We start from the raw sequence: 18937 nt of genomic DNA on the forward strand, positions 1-18937 counted from the left end.
CTGGCAATTCATTAGGCAGAGGAGGGCCAGACACACAGAACTAGGTCACCTGGAATGAGAGTCAAGTGTCAGAGCTGGAAGGACCTGCAAGGATGATTTTACAAAAGGGGCAACAGAGACTGGAGAGAGGAAATGACTTGGCCAGGGTCACACCACCTGTCAGTGGCAGATGTAAACCCATGGAAAGACGGAGGGTTTGTGCTCTCCAGCCTCTTGCTTCCAGCAGATGGGTAAGCCAGTGGTTGGGAGGAGAGTCCTTGGATTCCAAGTCCTCTGAGCCCCATCTGGAAGGCAGGGGGCCACACTTGCCATGCCCCACTTCTGGGCATCTGGAGAAGGTGACATGGGGGTGGCAAGTCTGGAGTGGGAGCCTTGCCTGTCCGCTTCCAGGCAGCCATCTCTCCAGCCTGCTCCCCAGGGCCTGTAGGGAACTGCTGCTCCAGCTGGCAGCTGTACCCACCAAACATCTAGCTAGATTGGGCTGGGCTTGGCTAGAAGGTGGATAGCCCTGGGTCCTAAAAGAAACTAGGACTAAGGTGCCAGTGAACCACACTGGAGGGGTTGGCCCAATTGGATGTGCCCCCATAGCTTCAGGGAGTCACGTGCTGTGCCCCCCGCCTTGTGTTCAGTGGCTGCAGCTTCTCCCTGGGCTAACTCTGGCTCTCTCCCCAGTGTGGCCTCTGTGTGTGAGGCCCTGAATCCCAGTGTCCTTCATTGCCTGCTGCCTCCTCTTGCTTTTTTATTTCCTCCTCCTTTTGATTCTTTCTCTCTAGGTCTCTGGTCTCTGTCTGATTCTCTGATTCTGTCTGGGTTTCTCCCATTTCCTTGTGCCTCTGTCCTCCCTTTGCGATGCAATGGGGAGAAGGAGGAGCCTTGGAGCTTTCCCAGGATGGGCAAAGGCCACCCAGGGGAGTGGAGAAGGGGAGTGGAGAAGTCAAAGCTGGGTTGGGGGCAGAAGTGACTGTGGTCGTGGCTCTGGATAACGCAACTCCCCAGAAATGTAATATTTGGGGTTTCTTTTTGCTTTCAGTCCCCAGCTTTGGTCTCTGCTATTTCCCACCACAAAGAACCCTGGTGATTTTAGGGGCCCAGACTATAGAGGAGAAAACTGAGGCCTATGGGATGGAGTTCAGGAAGGTCAGAAACTGCCTCGGGTCTGGACTGAGCTGGGGTCCCAGGCTGACCTCTGCTAATTGCTCCTCAATTCCCAATTCCAAGATACAACATTACATGGGGAGTGAGGAAAGATTATAAAAATCATATGGGAATGCATTCCCCCAAAGAAGACGGACCATAAAATATTACTAGGAATAGTAATAATCCCCAGCCTAGTTTGTAGTTAGCATACTAAAGACATAGCCTGAACTGAATCATAGCACATTGGTACACAAACATCGTTGTACCCCTTAACTCAACTGATCCTTGCAACAACCTTGAAGGCAGGCAGAGGCGCATTTGATTAGCCGGGAAAGGAGAGCTGTCCACAACCATCTGACCAGTAAGTGCCCACCTGGTACGATGATCCAAGGGGCCCAGCCCTGCGTACAGGTCTCAGTATAGCCTTCCAGACATCCCCCATCCCTAGCATGCACTCACAGAAGGAAGACGTCTCCTCTGGCTGGGCTAGCCAATAACAGTTCTGAAGGACCTTCATCTGAACGCCAGGCCAGTCCGTGCCCGGGTTCCTTGTGACCTGTGCATTAAATGAAGGTGGGTTTGAACTGATGGAGGAAGGGAAGAATCATCTCGAGTCCCATTTCTGGCCTGCCCTTGCCAACCAGGTTAGCCCAGAATGCTGTGCTCATGCCCCTTCCTTGCGGAGAACAGATTGAGGTCACCTTGACCTAACCGTCCCCAGGAGTGGAGGGAGGTGGTACAGAGATGTCTTTGTTTCCTCTGTTCTAAGTACCTTCTTCAAGGAGAGTTCCTGGGGTGTGGGAGCCAGAGGGCAGAGGGGAGGCAGGGTGGGGTGTAGAGCTTTCCAGAGAAAGCTGGAGGCATTCCAGGAAGTATCTCTATGCCCACAGGGGGAGACCTGAAGCCCTTGGGCTTAACTGTGCTGCTCTCCCCCACCTCGCCTCTGCTGGGATTATCTATCTCCTCTCCAGCCTCAGCCCCCACCCCCCAAAGCTCTTAGAAGGGGAGCTGTAGGCTATACTCAGCATATACTGCACCCCAAGACCACTGTCCCTGCGTCTCCCCTGTCTCCCTATCCTGGTTCCTCCCTGTGGATAGGCTACATCCATTCTTGTCCCTGAGGACAGAACAGGACCTAGGGAAGGGGTGTGTGTGCAGTGAGTAATTCTGTGTGAATTTGGGGGAGGGGAAGAAGCTTCTGGATCCTGGGTGAAACCTGTCTGCCCTTCCTGCCTCTGTCCCTTGTCCTCTACTACTCTTCAGGGAAGTCAGTTTACAGTGAAGTTACCAAGAGAACACAAGGCAAGCCATCCTGCCTGAGGCACAGTGACTCTCTGCGGTTTCTGGGAATAGGGACGGGAGGGGCTTGGGCCTGACTGGGAGGGAAGAGGGAAAGCCTGCCTTCCTTTGTCTGGCTGCCCTAGCCACCTGCCTTGGGAGAGCCACCTATGGGACAAGGAGAAGAGGTTTGCAATGTCTGCTGAGCACACATTTCCTCCCCAGTCAGGAGAATGGGGAGGACCCCATTGTTTGCTCTTCCTTCTAACAGCAGGGGGAGGCCCTGGAGCCTAGGGGTGGAGTGGGGAGAGGTGGCACAGAGCTGGGCCTCTGAGGGGGACTGCCAGCTGTGGTAAGCAGCCCTGGGTCAAGTCTGGCTCTCATCCTCTTCCAGGAGGACTACCAGGCCCCTCTACTCACTCATTTCTCCTCCTTCCACACCAAGAAATCTTTTTGTGCCTGAGCCAGCCCAGTACCTGACCTCAGGCCTCAGAGGGGTGTGTGGGAGAGGACTGGGCATCTCCTTGCCTGCCGCCCCCACCACTCTGCCACTTTCCTTTGTTATGACTAGAGAGGGTTCCTTTCTCCTGTCCCCGTTTCTCATTGTTCCTTGGTTCATTATGTCACAAACCTACCCACACCTTCACTGCCCACTCCCCTGCTCCCAGCCTCCAAAATTGGGTCCCCAGTGCCCAGAGCAAGTGGGGGATATAAAGCCAAAATGAAGACTGGGCCCCATCTATCATGGGGTCAGGGTGGTCTAGAGAAAAACGCAAAGGCTTTGGAGTCCTCAGGACCTGGTGCAAAGCTTGGATCTGCTGTGTGACTTTGGGGAGGTGAGTCTGCCTCTCTGGGCTGAACCACCTCCTGTGTAAAAAAAGGGGAACAGCAAGACCCATCTCCTAGGATTGCTGTGAAGATTCAGTCCCAGCAACTAGTACATAATAGGTGTTCAGGGACCTTGGCCAGTAGAGCTGGACATTTCCTCCAGTGCTGTCCTATAGCCCTCAATCCTAACTGCAGGCCACTCCTGTGACTTCACTAGCTGCTGAAAGGCTGTGTTCCACTGCCTGGTTGATAATAAAGGCTTAATGAAGGTCCCTAAACAGGACAGGGCTTCTCCATGCTCCCACACTTCAGGGGTTCCCTCGCACTAGTACAAGACCCCTGTTTCCCTTTCACACATCCTGACCCACAGCACCCAGAAGGCTCTCTCCTTTGCCACCCTGGCCCCTGCCTGCTCTAGTCCTACTGACCAGCTTTCCTGCTTGGGGCAGCAGCAGCAGCCTTGACTTTGCCTGCTGCTGGGTTAACTTTTGAATTCTTAATCCTACTCACCAAGCCTGAAAGACACTGCCTAGGGTGACACTCTGCTCCCTCCTCTGGGTTAGTCCTGTCCTCTCTGGTTAATGTAGCAGCACCGCCCCAGGGCTCTGGGTGGAGAGGGCACTGTGACACTGTCCCTGGAGGCGAAGGCAGAGACGGTTGGGGCCCCCTTTGGCTTTCCAGAGAGCCACCCCTTTAGTTCCGCCTGGAAGGGAGCCCAAGTAAGTGAGGCGCATGTGAGCAAGACAGAGAGTGTGTGAGAATTCCCAGGCGAGTCCTGTAAGAACCTGCACACCCATCACTCACATCCCATCTCCCCGCCTCCATCTCGCCCCCCATGCCACCCACTCCTGGCCCAGAGAGCTGACTGGGGTTGGGCTGAGGGAAAGAAAGAGTAAATGGGCATTTATCTAGTGCCTTCTGCAAGCCAGGCATGACGGTTAGCTACTTTCACAAACAGGGTCTCTCCACTTTCTCTTTTTTTCTTTTTAAAGTTTATTTTCCGTATGTTTTACTTCTTTATTTTTAAAGTTTTATTTGTTTAAGTAATCTCTATACCCCACATGGGGCTCGAACTCATGACCCCAAGATCAAGGGGTCACATACTCTTGTGACTGAATCAGCTACACGCCCCTTCCAAATGTTCTAATAGGTAGTCTAGCACCTGCTATAAATCTCAGAAGATTCAAAATGGGAGTCAGTCTTTCACCTTTCCTGTCCCCCCAGATCCCCTCTGCGGGAGCAACCGCAGTTACTCGGGTCTTGGGTGCATCCCAGAAAGATTCTATGTATTTGCAAACAGATAGTATACTTTACTTCCCATGACTCACACCTGAGGGAAACTGAGGTCTTCAGAGAAGTGAAGTACTTTAACTAAGTTTCCACAGCTGGTAAATTGGCAGAACCGAGATTTGTACCTGCTCCACCCTCCAGATTGAACTGAAAAACTCGGCTTTTTTTTACTACCCACGCTTTGGCAGAGGTAAGCCCTAGCATCAACAGAGCCTTTCCAGAGACAAATCTCCATCCTAAGGTCCTGGAAATCTGGAGATCTGCAATACAGTCCACTGCCTGTATTGACTTAATAAGGAAGAGTCATTCCACTAGGAAAGAAGAGAAGTTCCCACAAGGGTTCTTCCTTGGCTTCTGTGTAGCGGGTGGTTACCCAGGGACAGGCTGATTCCCAGGGCTCAGAGCATTCTGGAGAGGGAAGCTGCGTGAGGACGGGTCTCTGACTAGAGGGGATTATGGTTGTGGTGTCAATGATGTTTCCAGAAAATGGCCTCACATTCTCCCTGTGGCTGGGCAAGGCTGAGGGAGGTGTGAAGTGGGGAGCTGTTGTCTCTTCTCCATGGCAGCCATAAGCTTGTTCTTGAGAGCAAGGGAAGGAGGCTAGAGTCAGTCCCCAGGTAAGAGTAGGTTAGATGTATGGACAAGGGCTGCCCACCAGACTTCCAGGCTGTCCTCAAGCCTCTTTCTTTTCTGGGTCAGGACATGGTCAGCTAGGAGATGACCAACTCTCTTTCCAGTCAGTGTCATTGCATCTGTAGGTATGGCTCTGGGAACTTTCTCTGTGGGCTCTCTGTAGGGCTTTCTGGATCCCAGCTTCCTGTTCAGTTTCTTTCTTTCTAGGATTCTTTCTTCATTATCGCCCAGTCTAGTGTCCCCTCCACCTAGGGAACCGTGTGGCTGAGGCCCAAGAGAAGAGGGTCTCATCTCGTCTGAACTGGCAAGTAGGGAAAGGTAGGTGTTAGACCTTCCTTCCTGTCTCAGGTTGACAACATTCTTGTTTTGCTGAGGTAGTCACCCAGATCATTCCGTCCTTCATGTCTGTGCGCACAGCCAGCCAGATCTAGCTTGGTGCTCAGTGGTCAGTCCAAGATGTGCTGTGAGATGCAAGAACAAAGAGGTATACCTGCTCCACCTTCCAGAGCATTCGAACTAGCCCCCTGTGGCCATCGGTCAGCAGCAGCCAAGGAGGCTGGATGGAATTCTAGACCTGACCAGTCCTAGGAAGAGGGGTGCAAACCTTTGCTGTTTGTTAACAACTCAATAGCGCTTAAGTCATTCGAAGCCCTATACCTGTATACATGGATTACATGGATTACCTCACTTAATTCCGACAACAGTGCTGCGAGGTATGTCCTCTGAGTATTGCCACATTACAGTGAGGAAATTGAGGCCAAAAACGGAAAGTCTCACATCTCAGGGAGCTGACAGCAAGTCTGGTTTTAGATTCTTTGCCCCTGATTACTACACAGTCCCCCTGGTTTCCATTTCTATTCTAGAGTGTAGGGTTTGTTCTTCAAACATTTATCTGGTGTCTGCTCTGGGCTGGGCATGGGGGTGGATTTAAAGGTAAATGGGATATTGTGTGCTGTCAGGGGTAGAGACACATGTAAACAAGAAATTGCCCTTCAACATAAGAGGTGCCATATTAGAGCCATGAACATCATGTGGTGGGAAACAGGGAGAGACAGGTTCTCACCTCCTGGACCAAGGGCAGCTACCTGGAGGGCAGGATGACAATCCAGGCAGAAGGAACAGCACGTGTGCAGATAGGAAAACTTACAAGAAGGAGAAATGTGGTGTGCTCGGGTGCCAAAACATCTTGCACAGTGATTGTCAGGCGCCAGACAGCTCAGACCTCCTGCTTCCGTCCAGCTTCCTGCTCCAGCCTGTCCTCCTGCTCAGGCCTCCAAGTGCCCTGCACCTATTCTGGGCAAAGCACCGTGCCAGGTGTTGGCCCAAAGTGTGGGATAGAAGCAGTTGCCTGGGTGGGGGAGAAGAACTCTGTTGAGATCAGCTACAGGCACAAAGATCTTTGTTCTTGGTGTTATTCTGGAGGTGAAGGAAAGGCTGCTGGGAAGAGAGCTGCCAAAGGAGGATTATGGGAGAACTTGGGGCCTTGCAGATCTTGGTCATCTCTTGACATGAAGATTTTCAGACTGTAGGCAGGGAAGCTCTGTGTGCTGTGTGCAGGAGGGGGAGGGGGGGTCCTTCTCCTTCTGTCCCTGCAGCTAGGTTTCTGGAGATCTGACATGCCTTGCTTTGGAGCTGGCCCTTGGAGGGTTGCTAGGGAAACGGCTGGCCAGCTCCAGAGATGTAGCCACTGGAGAGTGGGTGACTCAGGCTGCCATCTCAGACACCACACCCCCTCCCCATTATATGGAAAAGGCTTTCAGAGACCCCTTTCCCCTGGATCTTATAAAGGTGATCGTGTTTATTCCTGCCTCTCAACAGAGCAGTCCGTTCCTCCCCGTGGCTCTAACTGGTGGGAACAAGCAAGAGTCCCCAGGGAGGGAAATGGTGTCAGACACCGCTTTCCCCCTTAAACTCCCCACCTCCCCACAGCCCACTCTAGAACTGTGGAAGTCCCCGATGGCCTGGGCAAATGTAAACTCTTGCTGTGTCCATTCAGGCTTTCCGCCCGGGGGTGGGGGGTAAGCGGCAGTCCTGGCTGAAACGCCCTCCAGGGAGCAAACCCGGGATAATTATTGATGGGGCAGCTGTGGACTTCTGACCTGGGCCTGGGAGGGACAGGACCCGGAACGCGGGCCTCAGCTGGGGGTGGGTAGGGGGCGGATGGCGGGCCACGGAGGGCGGCCAATCAACGCCACCAGAACAGCCTGGCGCGAGCCCTGCTCTAGGTGGTCGAGCCGACCCAAACAAAGCAGCATGTGCTCGTGGCCCCTTGGGACCCGGCTCGGGAGCCGAGAGGGGACGCCACTCGCCCCGGCGACAAGGGGCTGCGCGCGGCGCCCGCCCCTCCCCTCCCCCCCGTGCGCGCCGGGGGATTCCGGGTCCCTTCAGGGCGGCCGCGGACCGGGTGCGAGGGACCGCGGGGCTCACGAGCGCGCGCCGGGCGGAACCAGGAAGCGGCGCGCGCCGGCACGGGGCGCGCTCAGGTCTCGGTGCGCGAGCGGCGCGCGCGCCCCCGCGGGCCCCGGCGTGAGGAGACTCGGCGGCCGGAGCCGTCACCCCGGGCGGGGACCCTGCTCAGGCTACTACGCGCGGCGGCCCAGCCGAGCGAGGGAGCGAGCGGGCGGGCGGCGGCGGCGGCGGCGGCTGGCGCCTCAGGGGCCGAGCGAGGTAGGAGCTGCGGGGCGAGCCCTGGCCTCGGGGCCGGGGAGCCCGCCCGGGCGGGGCCCCGCGCCCCGGCCGCCCAGACGCCGGGCAGGGCCGCGCCGCCGCCATCGCTCCCCGGGCCGGGAGGCGGCCGCGGTAGCTGCGCGCTGGGGGCGGGGGGTTCCGGGGGCGCCCGGGGCGAGGGCGCTGGGGGCGAGCGAGGGGCGTCGTGCTGAGGCCGTGGCGGGCGGAGGGGCTCGAGTGTAGGTACTGTGCTGGCGCATGTGTCTGGGTGGGCGTGTGAGGGGCCCCGGCGCCGACCCCTGCCAGCGGAGGCGGGCAGCTTTCGGCCACCTCACACCTCCGGGTTGCAGTGCTGAGTAGCGCCTGGCGTCTCTTTGCTTTTCCTCCTTTTTCAAATGAGGGATCTGCGACTCCCTTGGTGGGATGAGCCCGGGGGTGCCCGGTGGGGTGGGGGGTGTAGGCAAGCCTCAAGGAACAGTGCCTTATATGGAGTCAAGACAACAAATACGAACGCTTCGATATGGCTTTGGGGTGCGAGATCCCACATCAGGACCTGCCAGGCCCCGGCTGGTGCGTGTGGCAGTGGGATGCAAACTGCTTTTTTTTTTTTTTTTTTTTTTTAAATGCTAGCCGAGGATAAAGAGTATAAAAGTGCCCCTGGGGTCGAGGGTAGATACGGAGAGTCGGAAGGCGAGTCATGGTGTCACAAAAGCAGGTCTGAGGCTAAAGGAATCTGGCAAGATGGTTAGGCTGATCAAAGAGGAAAGAACTTGTATGGAGCAAGTAGGCGTCTGCAAACACTTGTAGCTAGCAGTGATGGAAAAGGCAAAGAAAAACAAGCTCCAGCTTTTAGGAAGATGGGAGTAATGAAAACCGCAAGAACGTGAAAGGCAAAAGGAGATAGCGATCCTTCCCACTTCTTTTTCTTCCTGTCCCCCATAACCCTGTCAGACCTTTGATTCAGATAAACAGTACTAAAAGTGGGTCATAGAATGTTGGAGCTGGAGAGGACCCCGGGATTATGCTACATTCTCTTATTGTACAAATGAGGAAACTGAGGCCCCAGGTAGATGGAGTAAGTGGCCTGCTCAGTTCACACAGCTGTTCAGTCGTTGTGGGACTGAAGTGTCCGTCTGAGGACTCTTAGGTCAGTGCTCTGCCCAAAGCACTGTGGAGCAGCAGTAGATCTTTGCCTAAATACAGTTCCATTAATTGTCTCTGAATGTCCTCGGGGAATGCCCCTTGAAGGGCTAGCGTGTCACCAAATTATTAAACTGAGGTTTATGTCCTTTTCTCAGTCTTCAAATGGTGTTTATCTTCCCCTGGTATCTTAGGTTTCCAAAGTGGTTGGATAGCCGCCTGGGCCATAATAAGCTTTCAGCTGTTGCGTATATATTATCTCAAATAATTTTGTTATTGTTCAGTGAAGATAATACAACTTTGCCATTTTGCTCAGCATTGTTCAGTTATTTGTTTATATGATATTTATTTTTTTGGCTAGTAGAAGAGGATGTATTTTATTTCGTGTACCTGTCATGTTTTTCTGAGTTTATTTTGTAACACCATGAACGTCGGATCGGTTCTGATAATTTCAAATGGTGGAATCCTATTGATTGACTTTCTGTCAAGGCTTTGGGTTTTTTGTTTGTTTTGGTACCAATTTCCACTTCAAGGAAGATTGCATTTGTTAGAATCAATAGTGTAAATGGGAGAAGGGGCTGCCGATTTTAAGAAAAATTTACCATGTGACCAATTGTGATGTCTGTCATGTTTAATTAAAACAACACCACACCTTTGGTCAGGTAAGTGTCATCTAGTAGATTACTTGTTTTCCATAGTCTTCTGGAGGATGAAAATTTCAAGCACCTGGTTGAGACACAGGGAAGGAATGGAGAGGTCTTTTTAAAAAAAAAAACAAAACCTCAGGAAAAAAAAGTTGATTTCTATTGCTAGCAGTTTGGTTATTGCATAACTTGGAGCTGAACTACATAAAATCTTTGCTGTATACCTAACTCCATAAATTCTCCTGCCTTCTCCCTTGTCCTGGCCTTTTCAGCATTCATGTGTTTGGAAACAGGGTATTAATATGGATTGTGTTAAGAAATTGAAGGTGGATATATTTCTTCCATGGGTACTTCGTGATAAATATGATGGGCGGGGGGAATTGCTATCATTGTTTGGAGTGTTACAACATAAATATTTTGGTCAGTACTTCCTATTGTGCCCCAACTTCTCATTTCATCTTCATTTTCTGGCTCTCAAGTGATTTTTTTTTAAGTGTTATTTACATATATAGAAACCACATCAAGACTAGTAAAGGGTGCCATTTATTGCTCTTTTGGTACTTATGTCAAGTTTCTCAAGTTATAGTAATAACTTAGTATTCAAATTATTTGTCATTTGTGTTAGGTTTATATTTATGAATGTGCTTGTGGTGGTTCATTTGGCTTGTTTTTGTGTAGGTAGGTGATAGAGGTAGTCTTACAAAGGGAAGACGTTATAAACAGGTAAATAACACATGGAAAATTAGATTGCAGGTTGAAGGTAGAATCTAAGGAGACTTAACTGTTCTAGTGCCCTGTAAACATGTATATATCTCAAAAGTGTTCACAGATTTCTGGGTGTTCTAACTACTAGTGAGATATTTTTTCCCCTTCTTTTAGAATGTAGATTACCATATTATTCCTACAAAAAGAAGCAAAAAAATTAATTTGTCTTTATTTGAAACTTATTCTTCTAAAAATTTATCTGACAATTCCAGGTTACTGAGCTCTTCAGGAGAATAATATCTCTTTACCGCATAATAAAGTGTCAGAATACTTTGGCTCTGGAACTGAATAAAAATAATGTTGAAAGTTAGCTCTAATGTATCAGTGTCCCCAATTTTGTATAGTGGTTAAAGGGAAAAAATTTTTCTTTAAATCTTAGCTTTGTTAATAGAAGTGTTCTAAAATCGGAAGTATTTTTTTCCCCTGCAATGTTGGAAACACAACAGTCTTATGCTTATTTCTGGGAATAAGAAAGTCAAATTTAACAATCTAGTTTCCATTGATCAGACTGTTTTTTGTACATTTAAATCATGAGCATCACAGTGATAAAAACTTTTTTTGAAAATTGTATTCATTTTTAATTATTGTGTCCTTATTTTAAGTAGAATATTGACATTGGATCTTTTCTTGTTAATGATGATCCTTTGTTACTGAAAAACTTAAAGCCAGTTTGGAGGAGATTTTACAAATATAAACCTATGCTATTTTTACTAATCAGAGGAGTAATTTACAGGTGTTAGATTTTTAATTGGTTGAATGAGACCCTCACTTTTGGTGGTTTCAGGGTTTTAGATGACGTTTATTACTTTTGTTAGTTTTGGTCACACCCAAGACTTCCTTGGAAGGTATCTTTGAGGTTTGGTTTCCTTTTTTTTTTAATGGTAATATTGGGGTGGGGGTGCTTCCTGTTTGTATTTTCAAAATTAGGTCCACATGTTAACTTTCTTGTAGTGTCACATTTTTATTTTAAACATACAAAGACAAGTATCAGATGCCGTGTGGTTTATCTTTGTCCGTTTTACTGCTTCATGACAGCCTTAGTGAGCTCAGCCTGAATCCTCAGTTGGGAAGGCACGGCATTCCTGAATCTTTTCCCAAATCTCTTGAAGGTATACAGCCTCAGACAGACTCTTACAACAACAACAAAGGTGCAATTAACAGAAAAATGGGGCTGTTGCTATCTGTCTCTTTCCAGGTACCTAGATAATGTACAGCATTAAGACAGAGTTGAGGGGCGCCTGGGCGGCTCAGTCGTTAAGCGTCTGCCTTCTCCTGGGGCCATGATCCCAGGGTCCTGGGATTGAGCCTCACACTGGGCTCCCTGCTCAGCAGAAAGGCTGCTTCTCCCTCTCCCACTCCCCAGGCTTGTATTCCTTCTCTTGCTGTCTCTATGTCAAATAAATAAAAAACTTAAAAATTTTTTTTTAAATTAAAAAAAAAAAAGAGTTGAAACGTGTTAATATGGAGCCTTGAATATCAAAATTTTAAGGGTTGCCTTGGACTTCTATGACCTAGAACCCCACATATTAAGTAGTGACTATAGCAGTTTTTCTGATTTCACTTAAGTCATACAGAATGTCTTGAAGGATTTAAATAAGAATCTGGACACATTTAGGGTATGGCAGTAGAATTTAGGGTAAATCTCCCTCAGCTATAAAACTCTTCTTTGACCTTCCTGGATAATTTTTACCTGGTATGTCACCTTTAATATAAATATTGGAATATGAGTTATGTGGAGCCTTGAGAAGTATATCCTTGGAATGAGTACATATCATATTGTTTTCCTGGTTAAAGCAACTGGCCTTTTCCTGGCCCTCAACTAACTTTATTCTGAGGAGTATAAAGACCAAATACGCTCCTGGGCACCTGGGTGGCTCAGTGGGTTAAGCCCCTGCCTTCCGCTCAAGTCATGATCTCAGTGTCCTAGGATCCAGTCCCGAGATGGGCTCTCTGCTCAGCAGGGAGCCTGCTTCCCTCTCTCTCTCTCTCTCTCTGTCTTCTTGTGATCTCTCTTTGTCAAATAAATAGTCTTTAAAAAAAAAAAAAGACTAAATACACTCTGAATTAAATTGGTATTCAAATATGTTTGCAGTTTAGGGGTACTTTATCTCGCCTAAATTTTCTTTTGGATCACCTTAGTAAAGGCAATACTGCATTAGCATGTTGCACAGTTATGCATAATGCACTTTGTAGTTGAGCTTAATACAGAGATTTTGTGGGGCGCCTGGGTGGCTCAGTGGGTTAAGCCGCTGCCTTCGGCTCAGGTCATGATCCCAGGTCCTGGGTTCGAGCCCCGCATCGGGCTCTCTGCTCAGCAGGGAGCCTGCTTCCTCCTCTCTCTCTGCCTGCCTCTCTGCTTACTTGTGATTTCTCTCTGTCAAATAAATAAATAAAATCTTAAAAAAAAAAAAATACAGAGATTTTGACCTCCCAGTTCCCCTTCCCCAATATTCGGTAAAGGAGAAGGCATATTTGTCACATACTGGATATTTTCTTTCTTGGACTTATTCATAATAATTACATCTGTTTCCCATGTATTATAATCCTATTAAGATGAAAGTAGGGGCGCCTGGGTGGCTCAGTGGGTTAAAGCCTCTGCCTTAGGCTCAGGTCATGATCCCGGGGTCCTGGGATTGAGCCCCGCATCAGGCTCTCTGCTCGGTGGGGAGTCTGCTTCCTCCTCTCTCTCTGCCTGTCTGCCTTATGTAGTCTGTCTGCCTACTTGTGATCTCTGTCTGTCAAATAAATAAATAAAATCTTAAAAAAAAACAGATGAAAAATACATGTATTGATTGATAAGAACATTTATCTTTTGGAACCTAGCTTGCAAAATCTACTCTAACACTCACTCTCCATTTATTCTTCCATTGCTTTTGGCACTTTAAAAAAAATGTTTTCCACACTTCTATTATGAAGAGAAATATCTCCACATTCAGGCTACTGCTGGTTTTTTGAGGTGCTTGTGCTGACTCATTTTTTAAATTATACTAAGATATAGAGTATGGTTTGAGAGCAGCAATGAGATTCTCAGAAAATATGAAAACTTTCCTTTCTGACTAGTTAGAGAAAGGTTGGGGAAGACAAGGGGAAATACATCAATGAACCAATGAATTATTGTTATTTGTTGGGATTAATTTGATGACTAATATTTTCAATGCCCATCAGGCTAGTAAAGTGAATTTGGCTTTACCCTGTAATGATAATAGGCAAACCCAAGTATTTTCTAATACTGCTTGTTTTCCCCTGTAGGGAATTTTTTTTTTTTTTTTTTTTTTTTTGGGCGTATGGGAAATCAAGCCAAAGTTACCAGTAACAGCCACATCCACTATTTGTGTTAAAAACAACTGTTTATCACTCTGGGCTGTTGCTCTGCCTACCATAAGCTCATCTGGGAAGATGTACTAGTTACCTGTAGAAGAATTATGCCATCTTTCAAAAAGTGGTCAGAAAACTAGTTAAAAAGTACCTCAAATTATGTCCAAAGCCTAAAAGTAGAAAGATAATAAAAATAACAGCTAACACTGTCCACTTACAGTGTGCTAGGCAGATGCTGTTATAAGATCTTGCCGTATTTTAACTCATGATCCTCAAAGGGGAGGGTATTATTTTCAGATGAAAGATGAAGAAATGGCCACAGAGAAGTTAAGTAACTTGTCCAAGGTCACATTGCTAGTAATAATGGCAGAACTGGATCCAGACCTAGGCCAGGTTGATTCTGGAGGCTGTGTTCCTAACCACTGCACTGCAGAAGAGAGCAGGCAACGGCAACTTTGCAATAAGACATTTGGTTTCTTTAAGGCTTACATTTCTTAATTTGTATTCCCAAGTGGACTCTTGTTTATTTTTAATGGAAAAATGTATAAGTATTTAGAAAATTTTAGTTTATGAATGGGATGATAAGTATTTTTCCAACTAAGGGATATAATCCTGGTGGAAATATGTTAAAACAAGGAAGGTCTTAATTCTAATAAATTGCCCTTTGTTGTTTTGCCACTACCATTACCAAATACATCATAGGAGAAGAGCTTTAAGCTATCTCCTTGGCTGCTCTTTACAAACAAAAGGATCACTTGCACCAGTTTAGCACATAAACTGGCTCATTTTATTTACAACTTTATTTTGAAGGGATTTGCAGCCCTATTCTTGTTTAGCTGAAGCTTTGTAGAGTTACTGATTATGATTTCTAAGATAGGGGGACTTAAGATTTTAATTTGGGGGTTATTTTTTAAGGCAACTGAAACAATTATTGTGTGTTTAGATCTATGCGAAGGCTATTAGAAACTAATTTCAGAAATTTATTCCTTTTTATATGTGATGGTCTCAGCATTTTTCCTTGGAGGTAGATTGTGAATTTAAATCTTGGAGACAAAATTCACTACCCTCAAGTGTAGTGATTTGAATTTGAGAGATCAAGTTAGGGAGGAAAGAAACTTCAGTACCCTGAGCAGAGCATATAAACTTGTTCAAATAAACAGAGGATGTTGTCTTCCAGGATTGTCAAACTGTCACCTTTGACCAGGGTTGAATTTTCTTTGAATGTTAACAGAAGTTACAATGTCAGTGGAAAAAAGCTTAATGTGAAGTATCTATCACTCAGAATTTCCTTATGTTTGTGTCAGTGAGATCCTACAATTAAAACTTTTTTTTTTCTTCTATGTCTGATGAGTTTTAAAAAGACTGCAGTGGGGTTTTCCAGCTTTTAGGTGAGAGTAAATTAGAAAGTTTGTGAGAAATTATTTTGTGTTGTCTAAAATTCAGAGCCTGTAACCCGTGACAGATCATTATGTTTTCATAAAGAATGGGACTTAATTCAACCTGCAGAAAACATTTTAAATAAGCTACATTCACAAATGCCATTGTGGCATTTATAAATAGAAACTGTTGAGCCCTTAATCTGTTAAAGTACTAAAAAATGGAATTTTTCAGCTTTATAATACAGCATTCTACAAGATAGTTATTTGTATTTTAACTGGATAAACGGTTCTCTCAGAAATAATGTTAATTCTGTGTTTTCGTTTTGCCTTGTGTTTCTAAAATATTTTTGGTAATCTTTCAGTCTTGAGAAGAATGACAAACTAGAGATATACAGAAATACACAGCTCTTTACAAAATGAAACAGTCCACCCTGTGGGTTTATGTTTTTACAATTTGTGATCTCTTTGTGGTAGAAAGTGAGGGAGAATTATAGTGAGAACTGGACATTATAGAACGCTACTCCAAAAGGTATAGAAGGCCTAATACATAGAGATGCAATGCACATATTCCTTCTCTTTGTGTTATTGTTACTGTTTGCAATTATGTAACGATATATGGAAACCCTGAACATATCCTAAGCATATTTTAAAGATAAGTTTATTTTGTAATGAGTTTAAATATCAAGTAAAAATACTTGAGAAATATATACATAAACACACGCACACATATAAAAAACAAAAGGTTATAGGTTAATATTATTATTATTGCTTTAATAAAGATTTTATTTATTCATTTATTTATTTATGTATTTTGAGAGAGAGAGGGTGAGCTCAAGCAAGGTGAAGAGCTTAGGGAGAGGGACAAGAAGAGCTGATCTCAGGGCTTGATCCCATGACCCCGAGGTCACCGCTGAGCTGAAACCAAGAGTTGGATATTCAACGGACTAAGCCACCTAGGCGCCCCAGATTTTGGGTTAATATTAATATATAAAAATATGTATACAAAAAATAAGGAAAAAAAGGGCTCCCAAAGGGAAGATGAACAGAAGAGTTACAAATGCCCAACGATGTTACAAAATTATGTTCAGCTGCACTAGAAATCAAGAAATACAAACAAAAACAATGACATAATTTTTCCAATTAACAGATTTACAAAACTAAAAATATTGAAAAAAATAAAAATAATGTTTAGGAATGTGGGGAAACTGGCACCTTCCTATTAATTGGTCAGATGTAAATTGGTGCTTTAAAAAAAAAAAAAGGATTTTATTTATTTGAGAGGGACCAAGCATGAGCTGGAAAGAGGCAGAAGCAGACTCCCCACTGAGTAGGGAGCCCAAGGAGGGGCTCAATCCCAGGACTTTGAGATCATGACCTGAGCTGAAGGCAGACATCAGGTGCCCCTAAGTTGGTGCTTTTTTTGAAGGGCAGTTTGATATATGTATTGAAAGCCTTGAAAGTGTGCATACCTTTTGACCTAACAATTCTGTTTAGATGACATAATCTGAAATATATTCACAGATTTATGTATCTGTATATAAGGATGTTCCGCATGGTATTGTTTAAAATAGGAACAAATTGGAAACAGCTTTCCTGTTCAGCATTAGAGGATTATTTAACTAAATTGAAGAGTATCTTATATAATGGAATACTATTCAGCCATTTCAGTCATGGTATAAAACAATATTTAATAATATAGGTAAAGTTTATAATATATTACTAAATGAAGAGGCACATTTGCAAAACATCACATGTAGTCATGCTTGGAAAAAGTATAGATATTGAAAAATATTCTGGGTTATAGGATTCTAGGTGTGTGCGTGCATGCATGGTTTCTAGTGTCTTCCCATTTTTCTGTAATAAATAATAAACAGAATACTTTGTAATCAAAAAAAGTTATTTTTAATGGATGAAGAAAATATGAGAGATATATGTATAACAGAGTATTATTTAGCCATAAAAAAGAAGGAAATCTTGCCGTCTGTGATAACATGGATGAATCTAGAGAGCACTATGCTAAGTGAAGTAAGTCAGAGAAAGACAAATGCTGTATGACCTCACTGATATGTGGAATCTTAAAAAACCGAACTAAAAAACAAAACAAAACAAAAAAACAAAACCAGATTGGTGGTTGCCAAAGACAGGGGGAAGAGGACTGTGTGAAGGTGGCCAAGGGGTACAAACTTCCAGTTATCAGATGAGTAAGTTCTGAGTATGTAATGTATAACATGGTGACTAGAGTTAACTGTATTGTGTATTTTAAAGTTGCTTAAGAGAGTAGGTCTTAAGAGTTCTCCCCACAGAGACACACATACACAAATTGTAACTATGTGAGGTGATGGATGCACTAACCAACCTTATTTTGGTAAACATTTTAAGAGAGATATATATATGAAATTACTAAGTTATATACCTTAAGTTTACATAATGTTTTATGTCAGGTATATCTCAATAAAAAATAAAGGTGAGGGAAAGTTATTTTTAAAATGACTTTTGTGTACTGATTTAGAATGAGAAACTTGTTTTTATTTTCAGTCAGTATTTCCTTTTTAGGGGCAGAAAATGAGTAGTTTGTGATGTTTATGTTAGATATTTGGCATAGTATATTTATTTGGTATCGTTTTTGACATCTTTTGTTGAAGAACAAAAAATCATTCTAATTATATATAACATTTTCAGAGTTAACATAATTTGAACTTGAGGACTGAGTTATTTCCTGTGCTTGTGGAATGATCCACTTTTTATATATAAGCTGATAGTGAATTATATTTTATAAATATAATAAAGAGATTATATAATATATATACTATATTAAAGAAATATATAATATAATATATATTATATAATTATATATTATTTATATTTATTATATTAATATATTATATATTATAAATATATATATTTATATATTATATATAATAAAGAAACATATATAATATATTAAAGAAATATAATAAAGAGATTATTTGTGTATGTGCCCTGCTAAGTTATCATTCATTTCATATTGAAGATGTGTGTTTGTTTGTTTTTTTTCAACTTAAAAAAAATTAACATATATTATTTGCTTCAGGGGTACAGGTCTATGATTCATCAATCTTACACAATTCACAGCACTCACCATAGCACATACCCTCCCCTTTTTTTCAACTTAAAAAAAAAAATAGGTCTGGTTTATTTTAACTTCAGGTAACCCTGTGAACATTGTATTATTTCATTATATTTTGTGTATTTGCTTTTGTATTGCTCTCTCTTTTATGATAATACCTACAAAGATTGCTAGGTTTATGGATTTTTTTTCCTTGTAATTCCATTAGTCATGCTTAATGACTTCTTTAAATGTTTATTATGGTATTCATTTGGGAATATCTGGTAAAGGAAATCTCTAGTGAAATATACTTTCTCTTGGGTATATGTCATTGCTAATACAAGAGACTTGTGTTCTGCCTTAATTAAATTCACATTAAATAGTTTCTTTGTAACTAGATTTAGTGTTCAAAAGCTTTTTCACATTTTAAGAACCTTAAAGAAGAAAAATGAAAATAAATTACAAGTTGATGTTTTTTTTTATAAATTTTTTTTAAAAGATTTTATTTATTTATTTGACAGAGAGAAATCACAAGTAGGCAGAGAGGCAGGCAGAGAGAGAGGAGGAAGCAGGCTCCCTGCCGAGCAGAAAGCCCGATGTGGGGCCCGAACCCAGGACCTGGGATCATGACCTGAGCCGAAGGCAGCGGCTCAACCCACTGAGCCACCCAGGCGCCCCACAAGTTGATGTTTTAGGAGAAATCTGGAGAACAAGTTTTAGGTCTTAGCACTTGTGCAACAAATAAAATTACAGTCTTAAAAATACATATATAGGGG

General features: G+C 44.3%; 1 protein-coding gene across 2 annotated transcripts in view; it reads left to right on the top strand.

Annotated features, from left to right (window-relative positions):
* The first annotated feature begins 7668 nt into the window (after window positions 1-7668).
* The window catches only part of LOC125087045 (signal transducer and activator of transcription 5B), a 69856-nt gene continuing 58587 nt past the window's right edge, over window positions 7669-18937 (top strand). Inside the window, exon 1 of one of the 2 annotated variants that reach the window (XM_047706911.1) lies at window positions 7669-7833. The gene's annotated coding sequence lies outside the window, so the exon portion shown is untranslated. The remainder of the gene's footprint in view (window positions 7834-18937) is intronic. The other variant, XM_047706912.1, reaches the window with a different exon arrangement.

The sequence above is a fragment of the Lutra lutra genome, chromosome 16 (genome assembly GCF_902655055.1).
Source record: "Lutra lutra chromosome 16, mLutLut1.2, whole genome shotgun sequence".
Classification (NCBI taxonomy): domain Eukaryota; kingdom Metazoa; phylum Chordata; class Mammalia; order Carnivora; family Mustelidae; genus Lutra; species Lutra lutra.